Raw genomic sequence first — 18,680 nt, 5'->3', positions numbered from 1 at the left:
TCCTGGCTATGAGCCTGGGGAGGAGAGGAAACGGTGGAAACACATATGCTAGGTTGAATGACCAAGGCGCCACTAATGCATCCACTAGAGTCGCCTTGGGATCCCTGGATCTGGACCCGTAGCAAGGAATCTTGAAGTTCTGACGGGACGCCATTAGATCCATGTCTGGAATGCCCCATAATTGGGTTAACTGAGCAAAGACCTCCGGATGGAGTTCCCACTCCCCTGGATGGAAAGTCTGACGACTCAAATAGTCCGCCTCCCAGTTGTCTACTCCTGGGATGTGAATAGCAGATAGATGGCAGGAGTGATTCTCTGCCCATTGGATTATCTTGGTTACTTCCTTCATCGCTAGGGAACTCTTTGTTCCCCCCTGATGATTGATGTACGCAACAGTCGTTATGTTGTCCGACTGAAATCTTATGAACCTGGCTTCCGCTAGCTGAGGCCAAGCCAGGAGCGCATTGAATATAGCTCTTAGTTCCAAAATGTTTATCGGGAGAAGCGACTCTTCCCGCGACCATAGGCCCTGAACTTTCAGAGAGTCCCAGACAGCGCCCCACCCCAAGAGGCTGGCATCGGTCGTGACGATGACCCACTCCGGTCTGCGGAAACTCATTCCCTGAGACAGGTGATCCTGGGTCAACCACCAGAGAAGTGAGTCCCTGGTTACCTGGTCTACTTGAATTTGGGGAGACAAGTCTGTATAGTCCCCATTCCACTGATTGAGCATGCACAGCTGTAATGGTCTTAGATGAATTCGAGCAAAAGGAACCACATCCATTGCTGCGACCATTAGTCCTATTACTTCCATGCATTGAGCTATGGAGGGTTGAGGAATAGAGTGAAGAACTCGACAAGCTTTTAGAAGCTTTGTCTTTCTGACGTCTGTGAGAAAGATCTTCATTTCCACAGAATCTATTATTGTTCCCAGAAAAGGAACCCTTGTGGACGGTGACAGTGAACTTTTTTATATGTTCACTTTCCACCCGCGAGATCTGAGAAAAGCCAACACAATGTCTGTATGAGCCCTCGCTTTGGAAAGAGACGACGCTTGGATTAGGATGTCGTCTAGATAAGGTGCTACAGCGATGCCCCTCGGTCTTAGGACCGCTAGAAGGGACCCTAGCACCTTTGTGAAGATTCTGGGAGCGGTGGCTAAACCGAATGGAAGAGCCACAAACTGGTAATGTTTGTCCAGAAAGGCGAACCTCAGGAACTGATGATGAGATTTGTGGATTGGGATATGCAGATACGCATCCTTCAGATCCACGGTAGTCAAAAATTGACCCTGCTGGATTGTTGGTAAGATTGTCCGAATGGTTTCCATCTTGAAGGATGGAACTCTGAGGAACTTGTTTAATATCTTTAAATCCAGAATTGGCCTGAAAGTTCCCTCTTTTTTGGGAACCACAAACAGGTTTGAGTAAAACCCTAGACCTTGTTCCCCGGAGGGGACTGCGTTTATCACTCCCATCTTTGATAGGTCTCTTACACAATGTAAGAATGCCTGTTTCTTTATCTGGTCTGAAGATAAGCGAAACAGGTGGAACCTTCCCTTTGGAGGAAGTCCCTTGAATTCTAACAGGTTTTCCTTGGAAACTATCTCTAGTGCCCAGGGATCCAGAACATCTCTTGCCCAAGCCTGAGCGAAGAAAGATAGTCTGCCCCCTACCAGATCCGGTCCCGGATCGGGGGCTACCCCTTCATGCTGTCTTGGTAGCAGCAGCAGGTTTCTTGGTTTGTTTACCCTTGTTCCAGCCTTGCATGGGCTTCCAAGCGGGTTTGGGCTGGGCCGCGTTACCTTCTTGTCTAGCGGCAGTGGAGTTATTAGCCGGTCCGTTCCTGAAATTGCGAAAGGAACGAAAATTAGACTTGTTCTTAGTCTTAAAAGGCCTATCCTGTGGGAGGGCATGGCCCTTACCCCCAGTGATGTCTGAAATAATTTCCTTCAATTCCGGCCCAAAAAGGGTCTTACCCTTGAAAGGAATATTCAGTAACTTAGTCTTGGACGACACGTCTGCCGACCAGGATTTTAGCCAAAGAGCCCTCCGCACTACTATAGCAAAACCTGAGTTTTTCGCCGCCAATTTCGTTATTTGAAAGGCGGCATCCAATATAAAGGAATTAGCTAACTTTAATGTGTGAATTCTGTCCATGACTTCTTCATAGGAAGTCTCTTTCTGGAGCGACCTTTCTAGTTCGTTGAACCAAAAGGACGCCGCTGAAGTGACAGTAATAACACACGTAGCTGGTTGAAGGATGAACCCTTGCTGAACAAAAATCTTTTTAAGCAATCCTTCCAATTTTTTATCCATAGGATCTTTGAAAGCGCAGCTGTCCTCTATAGGAATAGTTGTGCGCTTCGCTAGTGTTGAAACAGCTCCCTCAACCTTCGGGACCGTTTGCCATGCGTCCCTTCTAGGGTCTACTATGGGAAACATTTTCTTAAATATAGAAGGTGGGGCAAAGGGTACACCTGGCTTCTCCCACTCCTTTTCCACTATGTTCGCTACCCTCTTAGGTATTGGAAAAGCGTTGTCGTGCACTGGGACCTCTAAAAATTTGTCCAATTTGCACAACTTCTCTGGTACTACCATGAAATCACAGTCATCCAGAGTAGCTAATACCTCCTTAAGCAAAGCGCGGAGATGTTCTAGCTTAAACTTAAATGCCACTAGATCAGGTTCTGCCTGTTGAGAAATTTTTCCTGAGTCTGAAATTTCACCCTCAGACAGCCCTTCCCTCACAGCCAATTCCGATTGATGTGAGGGTAAAATATATAAGGCATCGTCAGCGTCTGATTGTTCATCCTTTTTATCTGTATTTAAAACTGAACAATCACGCTTTCTCTGAAAAACTGGCAGTTTGGATAAAAGATTTGCTATAGAATTATCCACTACTGCTGATAATTGTTGCATAGAAATAAGCACTGGCGCGCTAGGTGTCGCCTGCGCGGGCAAAGCTGGTGTAGACACAGAAGGAGAGGATGTAGAGCTATCCCCACTACCTTCATTAGATAAATCATCTTGGGCAACATTATGAAAAATAACAGAGCTGTCCTGATTTTGTTTGGACGCTATGGCGCAATTATCACAAACACTCGAAGGGGGAACCACATTTGTCTCTATACACACAGAACATAGGTTATCTGATGGAACAGACATGTTAAACAGATTTAGGCAGGCAAACAATGCAATAAAAACGATTTTAAACAAAAACGTTACTGTCTCTTTAAATAATAAAATGACACATTTATTTCTGAATGTTCAAAAAACTATGAAGGCAATTTCCAATTTTTCTGAAACCCCAGTGTCTTAATGCTTAGAAAGTATTGCACGGCAAATATGGAGACTCTAGCTCTTAAAACAAGCAAACCGGAGCTAATTGTTGGATTTAACCGTTTTTACACACCACAATCCCAGCTACAGCCTTGCTGCAGCTTTTTACCTTCCTTAGGGGTCACCATTCACAGAAAAAAGCCTTTTGGAGTCACTTTCTGAACCACAGGACCCTCTCACATGAATCTGCATGCACTGCCTTGAAATTCAACTGCACAGCTGAAGTGCCAAAATGAGGCTTCCTCCCTCAGCACACTAGAGTGAAGGGGCCTTCCTGACTAGATTTAGGTGTCTAAAACAAGCCAGATCAATAAAAAACGTTCCCAAGTGTATGTGAGCTTATAAAATATTTCAAATGGTATAATATTGTAATAAAAACCAATCGATTTAGCCCCTAACAGTGTCTACCAGCATAAAAAACAAAAAGGGGAAGCCTGTTATCTTTTTTGCTGAGGTGAAAGAAAAATGGCTTACCGTTTCCCCTGAGGGGAAAAATGACTGTCATCTAGCATTAGCCTGTGTTGTTAGAAGGAGACTAGTCATACCTGAAGCAGATGAGTCTGCAAACTGTTACCCCCAACTGAAGTTCTCTTGTTTCAACAGTCCTGCGTGGTAACAGTAATGGATTTTAGTTACTTGTGCTAAAATCATAGCCCTCTTAAACAGAAATCTTCATCACTTTTCTGTTATAGAGTAAATAGTACAAGCCAGCACTATTTTAAAATAACAAACTCTTGATAGAAGAATAAAAAACTACAACTAACACCACAAACTCCTCGCCATCCCCGTGGTAGATGCTACTTGTTCAGAGCGGCAAGGTGAATGACTGGGGGGCGGAGCCAGAGGGGGAGCTATATGGACAGCTCTTGCTGTGTGCTCTCCTTGCCTTTCCCTGTGGGGGAGAACATTTCCCACAAGTAATGGATGACGCCGTGGACCGGACACACCAATGTTGGAGAAAGCAATTGAACCCTGATTGTCTCCAAAGATTTGTATTGGTTCATAATGACACCGTTTATCCATTCCTTTGAGTAACTGCACAAGATACAGACTTTCCTTGGTAGTTGCAGCCAACGCCATGTATTCAGCTTCACATGTAGATAAAGATACTGTGAGCTGTTTCTTTGATTTCCATGCAATCAGTGGACCATTCTTGGTTAGGCTAAAGCAATATCCAGTCATACTCCTCCTATCATTCACATCAGAGGCCCAATCGGCATCACTAAAATTTACTCCTATTATCAATTTTTCTTCATTCTCTTGCTATCTTTATTTAAAAAGCAGGAATGTGATGCATAGGAGCCGGCCCATTTTTGGTTGAGAACCTGGGTTATGCTTGCTTATTGGTGGGTAGATGTAAGCCTCCAATAAGCAAGCGCTATCCATGGTGCTGAACCTAAAATGGGCTGTCTGCTAAGATTTACATTCCTGCTTTTAAAATAAAGATAGCAAGAGAACGAAGAAACATTGACAATAGGAGTAAATAAGAAAGTTGCTTAAAATTATTTTATGCTCTATCTGAATCATGAAAGAAAAAAATTGGGTTTAGTGTCCCTTTAATCAGTCATAGCTGCTCCTTAACTGGTCCGCTACCTCTGAGGCTGCGGACATCAATCCGCCAGATCTTATACGATCGGGCTGATTGACACCCCTTACTTGCGTCCACGAATCTGCAGGGGGCGGCATTGCACAAGCAGTTCACCATAACTGCTTGTGCAATGTTAAATGCCGATAGCGTATATTGTTAGCATTCAACAATGTCTGTCGGACATGATCCAATGAGCAGACATGTCGGACAGACATTTGATAAATTGGCCCCTATATATGAAATACTTTCTTTTAATGTATTATAAATGTATTTTGTTAGAATTTTATATAATATTCTTCAGCGTTCTGTGTGTTGTGCTTGCGTCCTACACATAACTCACCATACCAGAATGTTCCTTTAGTAGATTGTGATACCTTTTAATGGACCAACTAAATCAAGTTTTTTTTTTTATTCCATAAGCTTTGAAGACCTCACAGGTCTCTTCTTCAGATGTAGAGCACAAGGTGTTTATTGTCCCTTTAATATCTTTAACCTTATTATTATCATAGGGTCACAATATGGATAGTGTACTATCATTTAATAGTGTTCCTCTTGTAATCTAGGCCAATGGCAGGAAAGCATCTGGGGGGGTGTACATAGCTCATATATAGGGGTGGAGCCTCATCTTAGAAGTCAGTGATGGCCAATTTCTTAATACATAGAGGGCACAAATCAATATTTTAAAAGCCTACGGGTGGCAAATAAATGTAAAATATATTTCCTTAAATTGTCCAATGGAAAAGGGCCAGATTTATATAAAGTTGCAGGGCACCCTCTGCTGTTCTCTCCTCCAAAAGGCTCATTTGAGTTGTGTGCACTGTGTTTGTCCACCCACCAGGATTCCCCAAAATACACGTTTTTAGATATATTTATTTCAGGGGTCATATGTGGCCCTGAGGCTGCCAGTTCACCATTCCTGCTGCAAGTGAGCCAAGATTTGATTTTTTCTCTAAATCCTTATCTTTCTAATGACACCGTCCAAAAGTAGTAAATATATAAAATAATATAATTGAGTTGAATATTAGGTCTCACCTGGAGAGAAAATAAAAATGGATAATAAAACGAATGACATTACTACAGTGATCACCAGCATTGCCAGGCCGATTCCACGCCAATTACGAGGCGGGGCCTCTGATCCCCCCATGTCCTATGGAGAAAAAAAAAAAGATATATTACTACCATGTTGAGGCCAATTAGGGCAAGGTATGTAGCAGGGTTAGTCTTGTGATGTTTTAAAAGATATAAAGGACAGTGTACTGTAAATTTGTTTTCCCTTAATATGTTTCCAATGACTTGTTTTACCAGCTGCAAAGTATAAAATGTATGAGAAATCGTGTTTTGGGCATTTATTTTTGTGTATGAAATAGCTGGTTTTGTTCTTTGAAACCACAACCCATTTAATGGAATGAGCTTGCAGAGAAATCAGATTTCCTTATTTCATTATTTTCTGTACACACACACACATGCTTCTTTATATTATGTCTGTGTGTATGCTAAAGCCCTATACTTAGGACCCTATCTAAATTTTGTTGGATCAGACAAGGTTTTTCACACTGAACCTTGTAAGGACTGCCCTTGTGGAATTATCTTAAAAAATGGCAGTTCCTGCGAGTGGGGATATGTCTTCTATAGAAAGTAATGTTTGCTTGAAAGGTAAACTTAACTAGGTAGAGCAAAGTAAGCAGTGAGCAGGGGGTGCATTTTAAAAATTAAATCCTGCATCAAAAAAACAAAACAAATTACATTGCACTGTTTTCTGTGTATAGTATCTTACAAATGCCTCTATTTTCGTACGCATGTGTTTGTCTATTAGGGCATACGTTTTTTGCAGATTTTGTCACAACCTCGCTACCTTTTAGATTGCGAGAAAAAACTGTGAGATCTGGGGCGTGATCCGATATACGGCGTAGTTTGCGGCGCAAGCAAGGGAACCCCCGCCGCCCGTAGTTTCAGCTCGCAACTCGAGCTATCCAATATACCCCGCCGGCAATTGCTAAAGTGCCGTAAGTTGGATAAACTAGCGATGTCCAGAAATCTGCATAAGTACAAATTTCTGGAGTCGCCGGTTATATACGGCACTTTAGAAACTGCTGGCACCTACAAAAACTGACTAAAGTATTAAATCTCCCGTACTGTCTAACACGCCTCCCAAACATAGCCCGACACGTATACCCCTCTATCCGCTATCCCCCCTCACTCTCCTAATAATAAATGTATTAACCCCTAAACCACCGCTCCCGGACCCCGCCGCACCTAATAAAGTTATTAACCCCTAAACCGCCGCTCCCAGACCCCGCTGCCACCTACATTAACTACCCCCTAATGTGAGCCCCTTACTCCGCCGCCACCTACATTACCTACCCCCTAATGTGAGCTCCTTACACCGCCGCCACCTACATTACCTACCCCCTAATGTGAGCTCCTACCCCACCGCCAGCTATATTAAAATTATTAACCCCTAATTTAATCCCCCTCCACCACCACCAGCTATATTAAATACATTAACCCCTAATCTAATCCCCCTACCCCGCCGCCAGCTATATTAAAATTATAAACCCCTAATTTAATCCCCCTACACCGCCGCCAGCTATATTAAATACATTAACCCCTAATCTAATCCCCCTATACCGCCACCACCTATATTAAATCAATTAACCCCTAATCTAATCCCCCTATACCGCCGCCACCTATATTAAACTAATTAACTCCTAAAATACTAAAAATTTCCCTACCACTAAACCTAAGTCTAACCCTACAAATAGCCCTGAAAAGGGCCTTTTGCGTGGCATTGCCCCAAAGTAACCAGCTCTTTTACCAGCCCTTAAAAGGCTTTTTGCGGGGCATTGTCACAAAGTAATCAGCTCTTTTGCCTGTAATCTAAATCCCCCTATACCGCCGCCACCTATAATAAATGTATTACCCCCTAATCTAATTCCCCTACACCGCTGCCACCTATATTAAATATATTAACCCTTCTCTTTGACCTCTTCTTTGCTGCTTGGATGAAGACATCGCCAGGATGGAAGACCTCTTCTTTGCCGCTTGGATGAAGACATCGCCGGGATGGAAGACCTCTTCTTTGCCGCTTGGATGAAGACATCGCCGGGATGGAGGACCACATCTGGATGAAGAGTTCGGCCCGGCTGGGTGAAGACGACTCAAGGTAGGGAGATCTTCTGGGGGTTAGTGTTAGGTTTTTTAAGGGGGGTTTGGGTGGGTTTAGAGTAGGGGTATGTGGGTGGTGGGTTGTAATGTTGGGGGGTGGTATTGTGTTTTTTTTACAGGCAAAAGAGCTGATTACTTTGGGGCAATGCCCCGCAAAAAGACCTTTTAAGGGTTGGTAAAAGAGCTGGTTACTTTTTAATTTAGAATAGGGTAGGGCATTTTTTTATTTTGGGGGGCTTTATTTTTTTATTAGTGGGCTTAGATTAGGTGTAAGTAGCTTAAAATTCTTGTAATCTTTTTTTATTTTTTGTAATTTAGTGGTTTTTTTTTTTGTAATTTAGTTTAGTGTATTTAATTGTATTTTAGTTTAGATATTTGTAGTTTATTTAATTTATTGATAGTGTAGGTGTATTTGTAACTTAGGTTAGGATTTATTTTACAGGTAAATTGTTTAATTATTTTAACTAGGTAGCTATTAAATAGTTAAATAAATACCAAGTTAGCTGTAAAATAAGTATAAACCATAAAATAGCTACAATGTAATTATTAATTATATTGTAGCTATCTTAGGGTTTATTTTATAGGTAAGTATTTAGATTTAAATAGGAATAATTTAGTTAATATTATTAATATTATTTAGATTTATTTTAATAATAATTAAGTTAGGGGTGTTAGAGTTAGATAGGGTTAATATAGTTAATATATATATAATATAATAACTGTATTAACTATATTAACCCTAATATAATTAGGGTTAATATAGTTAATATATATAATATAATAACTATATTAACTATATTAACCCTAATATAATTAGGGTTAATATATTTAATATAGGTGGCGGCGGTGTAGGGGGATTAGATTAGGGGGTAATACATTTATTATAAGTGGCAGCGGTAAAGGGGGATTTAGATTACAGGCAAAAGAGCTGATTACTTTGTGACAATGCCCTGCAAAAAGCCCTTTTAAGGGCTGGTAAAAGAGCTGGTTACTTTGGGGCAATGCCCCGCAAAAGGCCCTTTTAAGGGCTGGTAATAGAGCTGGTTACTTTGGGGCAATGCCACGCAAAGGCCCTTTTCAGGGCTATTTTTAATTTAGTTTAGGGTAGGGACAGTTTAGAATTTTAGGGGGTAAAATTTATTAGGGCTAATTAATTTAATATAGGTGGCGGCGGTATAGGGGAATTATATTAGGGGTTAATTCATTTAATATAGGTGGCGGCGGTATAGGGAGATTAGATTAGGGGTTAATTAATTTAATATAGGTGGCGGCGGTATAGGGGGATTAGATTAGGGGTTAATTAATTTAATATAGGTGGCGGAGGTGTAAAGGGGTCAGATTAGGGGTTAATATATTTAATATAGGTGGCGGCGGTGTAGGGGGATTAGATTAGGGGTGCATATATTTAATATAGGTGGCGGCGGTGTAGGGGGATTAGATTACATTAGAGGCAAAAGAGCTGATTACTTTGTGACAATGCCCCGCAAAAAGCCCTTTTAAGGGCTGGTAAAATTGCTGGTTACTTTGGGGCAATGCCCAGCAAAAGGCCCTTTTAAGGGCTGGTAATAGAGCTGGTTACTTTGGGGCAATGCCACGCAAAAAGCCCTTTTCAGGGCTATTTTTAATTTAGTTTAGGGTAGGGACAGTTTAGAATTTTAGGGGGTAATAAATTTATTATAGGTTGCGGCGGTGTAGGGGGATTAGATTAGGGGTTTATATATTTAAAATAGGTGGCGACGGTGTAGGGGGATTAGATTAGGGGGTAATATAGTTAAAATAGGTGGTGGCGGGGTAGGGGGCTCACATTAGGGGTTAATAATTTTAATGTAGGTGGCGACGGTGTAGGGGGCTCACATTAGGGGGTTAGACATTTAATGTAGGTGTCGGCGGGGTCCGAGAGCGGCGGTTTAGGGGTTAATCACTTTATTAGGGATCGCGGTTGACAGGTAGATAGACATTGCGCATGCGTTAGGTGTTAGGTTTTATTTAGCAGTTCGCGGTTGACAGGTAGATAGACATTGCGCATGCGTTAGGTGTTAGGTTTTATTTAGCAGCTAGTTTAGGGAGTTACGGGGCTCCAATACACAGAGTAAGGCTTACTACTCCTGCAATTTGTGGCGAGGTGAAAATGGAGTAAGATTTCTCCATTTTCGCCACGTAAGTCCTTACGCTGTGTATTGGATACCAAACTGCGCTGGTTTGGTATACCTGTCTATGGGCCAAAAATCTATGGCCGAAAGCAGAAATATACGAGCGTAACTTCTATGTTACACCGTATATGTGATACCAAACCAGCGCAAAATTTGGCGTAGCCGGGTTTTGCGGGCGACAATTTATATCGGATCGAGGCCCTGTAGGGCAGAAATGCTTAGATAATTACACTTGTATTTGAGAGACAATGTCATATACGCCCATTTTATGATAAAACAACAATTACGCTTTGTATTTTGTTCTTATAAGTATGAATTTCTATGTGTTTTTGCACATCAAGTGTTCTTAAATTGCGATTTATAGTACGATTTATTCCTGTGTAATTCAAATACAATTTTTTTTTACATTTTTTTTTTTTAGATAAAGTAAGTAAATTGGAAAGTTGTTTTTTTTTTTTATTGAGGTTCCCATATGAGCATACAAACAATTATCAGCAGTAAACTATAAAACATAACATAGCGACAATTTACAGTATGCATCCAAAATAAACATACATAGGGAGGAACCTCACGTTTTCTTAATTTTCTCAAAAATATTCCCCTTAATGAACGTTTAAGACCTCTTGGGCCTAACTAACTATATAAAAGTTGCATGGGGATTATAGTTCAGTAAACTATAATGAGTATAGGTAATAATGTGCTAAAGCCCAGAATAAGACAGTAGACAAATCGCAGTATGTGGCTTACAATATATGATAGTAAAAAAGAAAAATTGTTAGGTTAAAGGGAATCTAGACCACTTAATTTTTGGGCATTAAAGCTAAAAGTTACTGTTGCTATGGAAAAATGTGGCATAGGCGAGAAAAGCCGCAAAGTTAGTCCTCCTTAACAAGGAGGCACATTATATGGGGGGGGGGGGAGGTGGTAATTTTTTAAACTAACAATTAACCTAATAACTATTCTACGAAATTTAAAAAAGTGTAGAAGGTTACATGTAGTGGAAGTTTCGTCACTGTATGAAAACGTAATGATTGATTATATCTTAACTTGAAAAAAGAAAGGTACAAGATAAATCAATGGTGATATTGTGAGGCGGTCTGTTCTCGTAGGACTTCAGATAGAGATATATATCCCTAGAAAAAGGAGATTAGATAAATTGGGTAGTTATTGAATTAAAGTTTTGCGTGGCATAATGTAATCCCAAAGTCTGGAACATTAGTGTAGAAATGTATCATACATCTCCATCCGAATATTATGTGTTGGAAGACTCTAAGGTGTGGTGGTATCGTGGGTCCCGCCCACGCTAGCCATATAATTATTGCCTCCCTTTATAGCAACGTTCCATCAATCAACAATACTTACATCTTAAAAAATAGTAAATAATGTACAATATGTCTTATACTAAATGAAAAAGATAACCATAACAGCTAATATAAGAATAACTAAGAGACTCGGGTAAAGTCAGCAACAACAGGGGGTGTGATAGACTCTGCAGACCTACTCACGCACCATTTAACCAGGGATGATTCCTCTGTAGGGGGTATACGCACCAATAGAGAAATGATACATTCAAGAAAAATGTATCTGCTCCGGCCGCAAGCAGACAAGTATAGTATGCCAAGGGGTAGTTAAATGTCACCATATAGAGGTCCCCATTCTAAATCTGGGTATTAAACTGTTCTAGACCAGTTAAAGCTTTACACAACCATAGGTCTGACTAGGGTCATAAGGTCCTTTAATGCTTCAAATCGCTATAGTGAGTAGTCAGCTGGTAAAAATATATATATATTTTTTTTTTTAAAGAGGCTCAAACATCTAATAAAGCATTAGAGATAAGAAGAAAGGAGAGGACTAGACCACATATATAAAACTGTGTTACAAATACTGATAAGAATATGGGATTATGTAACTATATATTGTACCCTAGTATAGTAGAATGTCGCTGTATGCAACAACTTTAAAAAGACATTACCAGCAAATGAAACTTGCAGTGATATATCAAAATCTAACAGTGATTTGGGAGATCCTGTAAATTTTCAGTACCCATTATAAAAAACTTAGTAAGTCTCACAGGCTACTTAGGATGGTTATGTCCCATAAAATTTTTAACTAATCCATCTCTGCATTTATCATAGTGTCAGTCTTGTAAGACTGAGAGAAACACTTAAAGGGACAGTCAACACCAGAATTTTTGTTGTTTAAAAAGATAGATAATCCCTTTATTACCCATTCCCCAGTTTTGCAAAACCAACACAGTTATATTAATACATTTTTTACTTCTGTGACTAACTTGTATCTAAGCATCTTCTGACCGCCCCATATCACATGACTTTTTAGTTATTTTGCATATAGTTGCATTTTAGCCAATTAGTGCAGTGTCTGCCACTAGCCACAAGCATGATCACAATGCTTTCTATATGGCCTACATGAGCTTGCTCTCCCCTGCTGTGAAAAGTAAATAAAATAGAAGCAGTCTTCAAGGGCTTAGAAATTATCATATGTGCCTTCCTAGGCTTGCTTTCAACTAGAATACCAAGAGAACAAAGCAAAATTGTTGATAAAAGGAAATTGGAAAGTTGTTTAAAATTACATGCCCAATTTGAAAAATGAAAGTTTTTTTTGGACTTGACTGTCCCTTTAAGCAGGGAAGAGTTTAGCCCACTCCGGTTTTCAGGATGTTTTTCTTAAGGCAATCATGGGGTTTGAGGCTCTGAACTATGGGAATAGAGCGAAGCTGGGTAGGGCAGTCGGAGAATGAAAAAAGTTCTGAAACAATGTGGTAAGGTCCGTTATGAACTGCCTTCTCATCGATCCGACCTGCATGCCCCAGACCAAACAAACCCCCATGAACCAGAGTTGGAAATACTTGATGTAGTGCCGGGAGGTTATGATCTGTTGCGACTGATGCTTTATAGGCGGCAATGCTCCCAGTGCCCAGAGGTGTTGAGTGTTCAGCTCTAGATGGGCCGCCTCCAACTTCTATTCTGTTTAGGTGAGCCACTGCCACCATGCTCTCCACTCCCAAAGTGTTCCATAGTTGGTGCCGAGTAGGTGAGGAACGCTGGGGCCCCAAAGCATCACCCCTCTTTGGAGTAACAATAATAGTGGGAGCGTGATCAGTTCGAACAACGCACACTACTTCTACCTGCCGGGGCGCTAATACATTAAGGCATTTAAACATATCACGATAGCCGTCTAAAAAGCAGTGTATCCTCTCCATAACGCGCTCCGCAGGGTCCATGATTAGGTATGGAGGTAGATGTTGAAGTTAGGAATAACTCAATGACCCTTGAGCAGTCTCGTTTTTCCTTGTAATTGCTGCGTAGGCCAGAAGATGGCGGCTCCCCAGGCCGCTTGCTAGCAGTGTACACCCAATGCTTGTAAGGTTCCGTCAATGCAGTATTACTCGCTTTGGGATTAGGTGCATAGGTCATCCATGCTGATTAATTTTCATTAATAGCCCAATATATAGGCTTGTAAAGTCGCTAAATTCTTACATTATATTTGAAATGGCCGGAGATACTAGAATGTTCGTCTTATCAGCTTCACAGTTGGCTCCGCCCCCCCAAATACAAATTTTACATTTGATAAAATACGATTTTTGGTTAACAGTTTTGTTACGATTTTTGATGTATCTTAACAATACAATTTTCTTTCCAGAGTATTTTTGTGTGAATGGTTCAATTATTCGTTTTGTATGATTTTTAAAATTACGATTTACATTGTGCATTTTTGTAATGTATACATCTCCTTCCCATACAAAAATGCAGTATATGCCCCTTAGCTAGATACACTGATTTCACTGTAAAAATGGCTTTGGAGCAATCCACCAGTTAAGTAGAAGTTCTGGAGAGCATTCTTATAAAATCTCACTAGCCCTATGGGTCTGATCATCAAAAGCTTGCCGGCATGGAGAGAAATTTCACCAAATCAATAGGGCTGTTATTGAGCATTATTTTGCCATATAGATTTCTTTCCTTCACATCCAGAACTCAGCATAGAGAGATAAACAACTCTTAAGAAAATAAATTGCCTTTTTTTAAAGTCTTTAAGGGACCCCGCTGTACTGATGAGACGTATTAGATCATCTCACACAAGCGGAAAGGTTTAGATCATCAGGCCCAGTGTGAGAATAATTGACATAACATAACATAATATTGTATTGTTAATCTCCCCCATATCTCTCACTTTGAGTGTGATTTATTCTGCAGGCTATGTTTACACAGCTTTTCTATAACCTATACTTAAGTATAGAAACTTTCAATATATGTAGGGGTAGCAGGTAAAATGGATCATTGGGAACAAATTAAAGGGGATTTTTTTTTAGGGTAAACATAGGGTAAACATAGTAACATAGTAGATGAGGTTGAAAAAAGAGTTCAACCGTCCTATACAAATCTAATATACTTACAAAAAGCTCCGGTTGAGCTTAAATTAATCCCATTAAAATGTGACCCATTTAACACAAACAATCATAACCATGAATTCTGTTTCTAGCCAAAAATGTATCCAACCCATTTTTAAATGTATCTAAGGTATTGACATTCACTGTCACTACCTCCTTTGGTAATAAGTTCCACAATGTTATTGCTCTTACGGTGAAAAAACATTTTCGTTGTATGAGAATAAGGGGGAAATTTATCAAGCTTCGTATGGAGCTTGATGCCCCTTGTTTCCGGTGAGCCTGAAATAGAAGTTATGGAGCAGCGGTCTAAAGACCGCTGCTCCATAACTTGATTGACACCCCCTACTAGCGACCGATTGGCCACGAATCTACAGGGGGCGGCATTGCACCAGCAGTTCACAAGAACTGCTGGTGCAATGATAAATGCAGACAGCATATGCTGTCGGCATTTATCGATGTGCAGCGGGCATGATACGCTACTTCGTATCATGTCCGCTCGCACATTGATAAATGTGCCCCTATATCTCCTTTACTCCAGCCTTAAATTGTGACCTCTTGTCACAAACAATTTTCTTGGCATAACCAGAGCTTCTGCCATCTCTGTATATGGGCCTTGAATATATTTATATAAAGTAATCATGTCGCCTCTTAAGCGCCTTTTTTCTAGAGAAAACATTCCAGTTTGGCTAACCTCTCCTCATAGCTTAAATTCTCCATTCCCCTTATTAGCTTTGTGGCCCTTCTCTGATTTTTTCTAGGTTGCAATGTCTTTATTTGAGATCGGTCCCCAGAACTGCACTCCATCAAAGTGAGCTCTTATCAGGGCTTTATATAGTTACAGAATTATGCTTTCCTTCCTTGAATCAATGCCTCTTTTAATACATGCTAGTATCTTATTAGCCTTAGAAGCCGCTGCCCTGCATTGTGTTCCCATCTTTAGCTTGTTATCTATTACTACTCCCAAATCCCTTTTCTCCTCTGTTTGGCTAAGTCTTGTCCCATTTAAATAATACGTTGCCTGCTTATTTTTACTTCCAAAATGTAGAACCTTGCATTTTCCCATATTAAATTTCATTTTCCATTTACCTGCCTATAATTATTATTATAATTTATTTTTTGCATATCCCCTTGTAACGAAAGTTCATCCTGCTCTGACCTAATGACTTTACATAACTTTGTATCATCTGCAAAAATAGAGATGTTGCTATTTAATCCTTGCTCCAAGTCATTAATAAAAAAATATTAAAAAGAACAGGTCCCAGTATTGATCCCTGGGGTCTCCACTGATTAACTTTGTCCAATCTGAGTATGATCCATTTCCTACTACTCGTTGCTCCTTGTCTTTTATCCAGTTATTTATCCATGAGCTAAAATTTTCAGCTACTCGAAGTCCCTTAATTTTGTACATTAATCTCTCATCACATCAACTTTTATCGATGTACGGCGGACATGATACACTACATTGTATCATGTCCGCTCGCACTTTCATAAATCGGCTCCATAATCTTGTCTACACAAATATTCTTATCAATATAATCCCTTATAATTCCTTCAAGTATCTTCCCCACTATTGATGTCAGACTAACTGGTCTATAGCTTCCCGGATCAGCCCTGCTTCACTTTTTGAAGAGTGGCACCACATCAGCTTTACGCCAATCCTGGGGTACTATGTCTGAGGATAATAAGTCTTGAAAAGAGTAAAGGTTTGTCTATAACATTGCTAAAATTACCATAAAACCCTTGGGTGTCCCTTTAATCATTTTATATTACTATCTCAAAGTTTCATGTCCACTTTTGCTAGAAGCAGTTTTGCAAATACAATTGTATTGCAAAAATGTTTTTAATAGATTTCTGGAATGCTGTGCAATTCATATTCTGCTAGAATATCTGTTTAATAACACTCTGATACAGAACAAGATAAAGTCTATGGGGCCGAATTATCAAGCTCCGAACGGAGCTTGATGCCCCTTGTTTCCGCCTGCTCTGAGGCGGCGAACAGAAATCAACCCGATCGAATACGATTGGGTTGATTGACACCCCCTGCTACCTGCCGATTGGCCACAAATCTGCAGGGGGCAGTATTGCCCATCAGTTCTGGTGAACTGATTGTGCAATGATAAATGCCGACAGCGTATGCTGTCAGCATTTATCGATGTGCAGCGGACATGATACGCTACATAGTATAATATCAGCTCGCACTTTGATAAATATGCCCCTATGTGTGACATTTAAGTCATTAGCCAAATAAATGTAAGTTTAAATAGTTAGTGGAAACTACACAAGTATATAAGTGTGACATTTTTTAATTATATTTGCAGCTGTAAATTTTAAAGTATCATAATGTTGGTGTGGTTACAAAACAACTGTAGCTGCTATTAAAGTATTAAATCAACTCAAAAAGTAATAAAGGTACATTCGCTGAGCACTCACAAGTGACTCATTCTCATTTTAAACATACATTCTTATTTTTCAATGGCTTATAAATAGTCTAGGTTATATGAAAACTTAAAGTTTTACCATTAAAATCTTTTGAAATATCATATATATATATATATATATATATATATATATATTAAAATTATGGGGGGAGATAAAAAACTGAAATTAAAATCCTCCATGTCTCAAAATTAAATCAATGTAAATATTTGCATAGGAAATTAGTACATCTAGGCAAGTATCCCCGCTTGCCTAGATGTACTAATTTCAAGCGGGGATACTTGCCTAGATGTACTTATTTCCTATGCAAATATTTACATTGATTTATATATATGTATATATATATATATATATATATATATATATATATATATATATATATACACATACACATACCGCAACTGATATGGGGAAAGCAAGGTTGATAGAGGTTTAATATATATAGGTATATTATGTTTAGGTTTGTAGTGAGGCTCATTTAGTATAATAAATGCATTATGAGCTCCAGAGGTGGAGGCAGTGGTGGTCTTAAACCTTATAATTTAAGGAGGCTAACAAAGGTTGTGAAAATAATATATGGAGCCACTTGGCAGAACATGCTCTGCCCTTTGCAGCTCAACGGGGGTGCTACACGGTGCGTTACGAAGTGCGTAGCTCCCCCAGAAGCCCCATAGAATTGCAGCTGTGTGGAGGGATCATTAAGGGATTTTATTCACAAATTGTAACAAAACTATCACATCCTACAGTTCTATATTACACTGGGCTTGTCTCTCCTTCACATACAGAAATGAGAGAGATCTTGCAGTGCTGGAGAGTTCTGACATTTGTTCTTTGAGCATTCATTGAGTTCACCCTTGTGAAGTTTCCACTATAATTTCTCTCCAAGCAGGAGATTTTTTGATCATCAGGACCTTAGAGAGATTAATTGAAAATTAACATGGTATTACTTATCTCTTATACCTCCTAGTGGGAGTGTGATTATTTCTGCTGGTTATGTTTACACAGCTTGTCTTTAGCCTAGAAACTTTCAGTATAGTTAGGGATGCTATAGGCAAATGCCGATATAATGGTAAAGGAGCTATTTAGGGTACACTGTCCTTTTAAATATGGTGCCTTAATGAGTATTGTAATTCAGTTGCAGCAGCCTGCTTAAGTTGTTTATTTCATGTTGACAATTAAATGGCAACATTAAGATGTAAAAACTAGACTTCACTTCATTTCACTTTAATGCTCTTAACATTAATTAAATTATAATATTAATTATAATATTAATACATTACACCAATATGGATTCATGAAGAGCTACTTTAAAACACAATAACACTCAGCTAGATTACGAGTTGTGCGTTATGAGTGAAAAAGCTTCATAACGCTGCTTTTTCACTACCGCTGCTATTCCGAGTCTTGTAGGTACAGCTGTACCGCACACTTTTTTGGACGTCACGCAATGTAACTACCGCACCTTTCAAAAAGTCCTTTTTCAATTAAACTTCCATAGCGCCAGTATTACGAGTTTGCCTGTCCGGCCAAAAAGTGAGTGGTACAGCCTATAACTACAAGATCGTTACCGTCACCTGAAAGTTAGTAGTTATGAG

The sequence above is a fragment of the Bombina bombina genome, chromosome 3 (genome assembly GCF_027579735.1).
Source record: "Bombina bombina isolate aBomBom1 chromosome 3, aBomBom1.pri, whole genome shotgun sequence".
Taxonomy (NCBI): domain Eukaryota; kingdom Metazoa; phylum Chordata; class Amphibia; order Anura; family Bombinatoridae; genus Bombina; species Bombina bombina.
Note: the sequence above shows the minus strand (reverse complement) of the source record.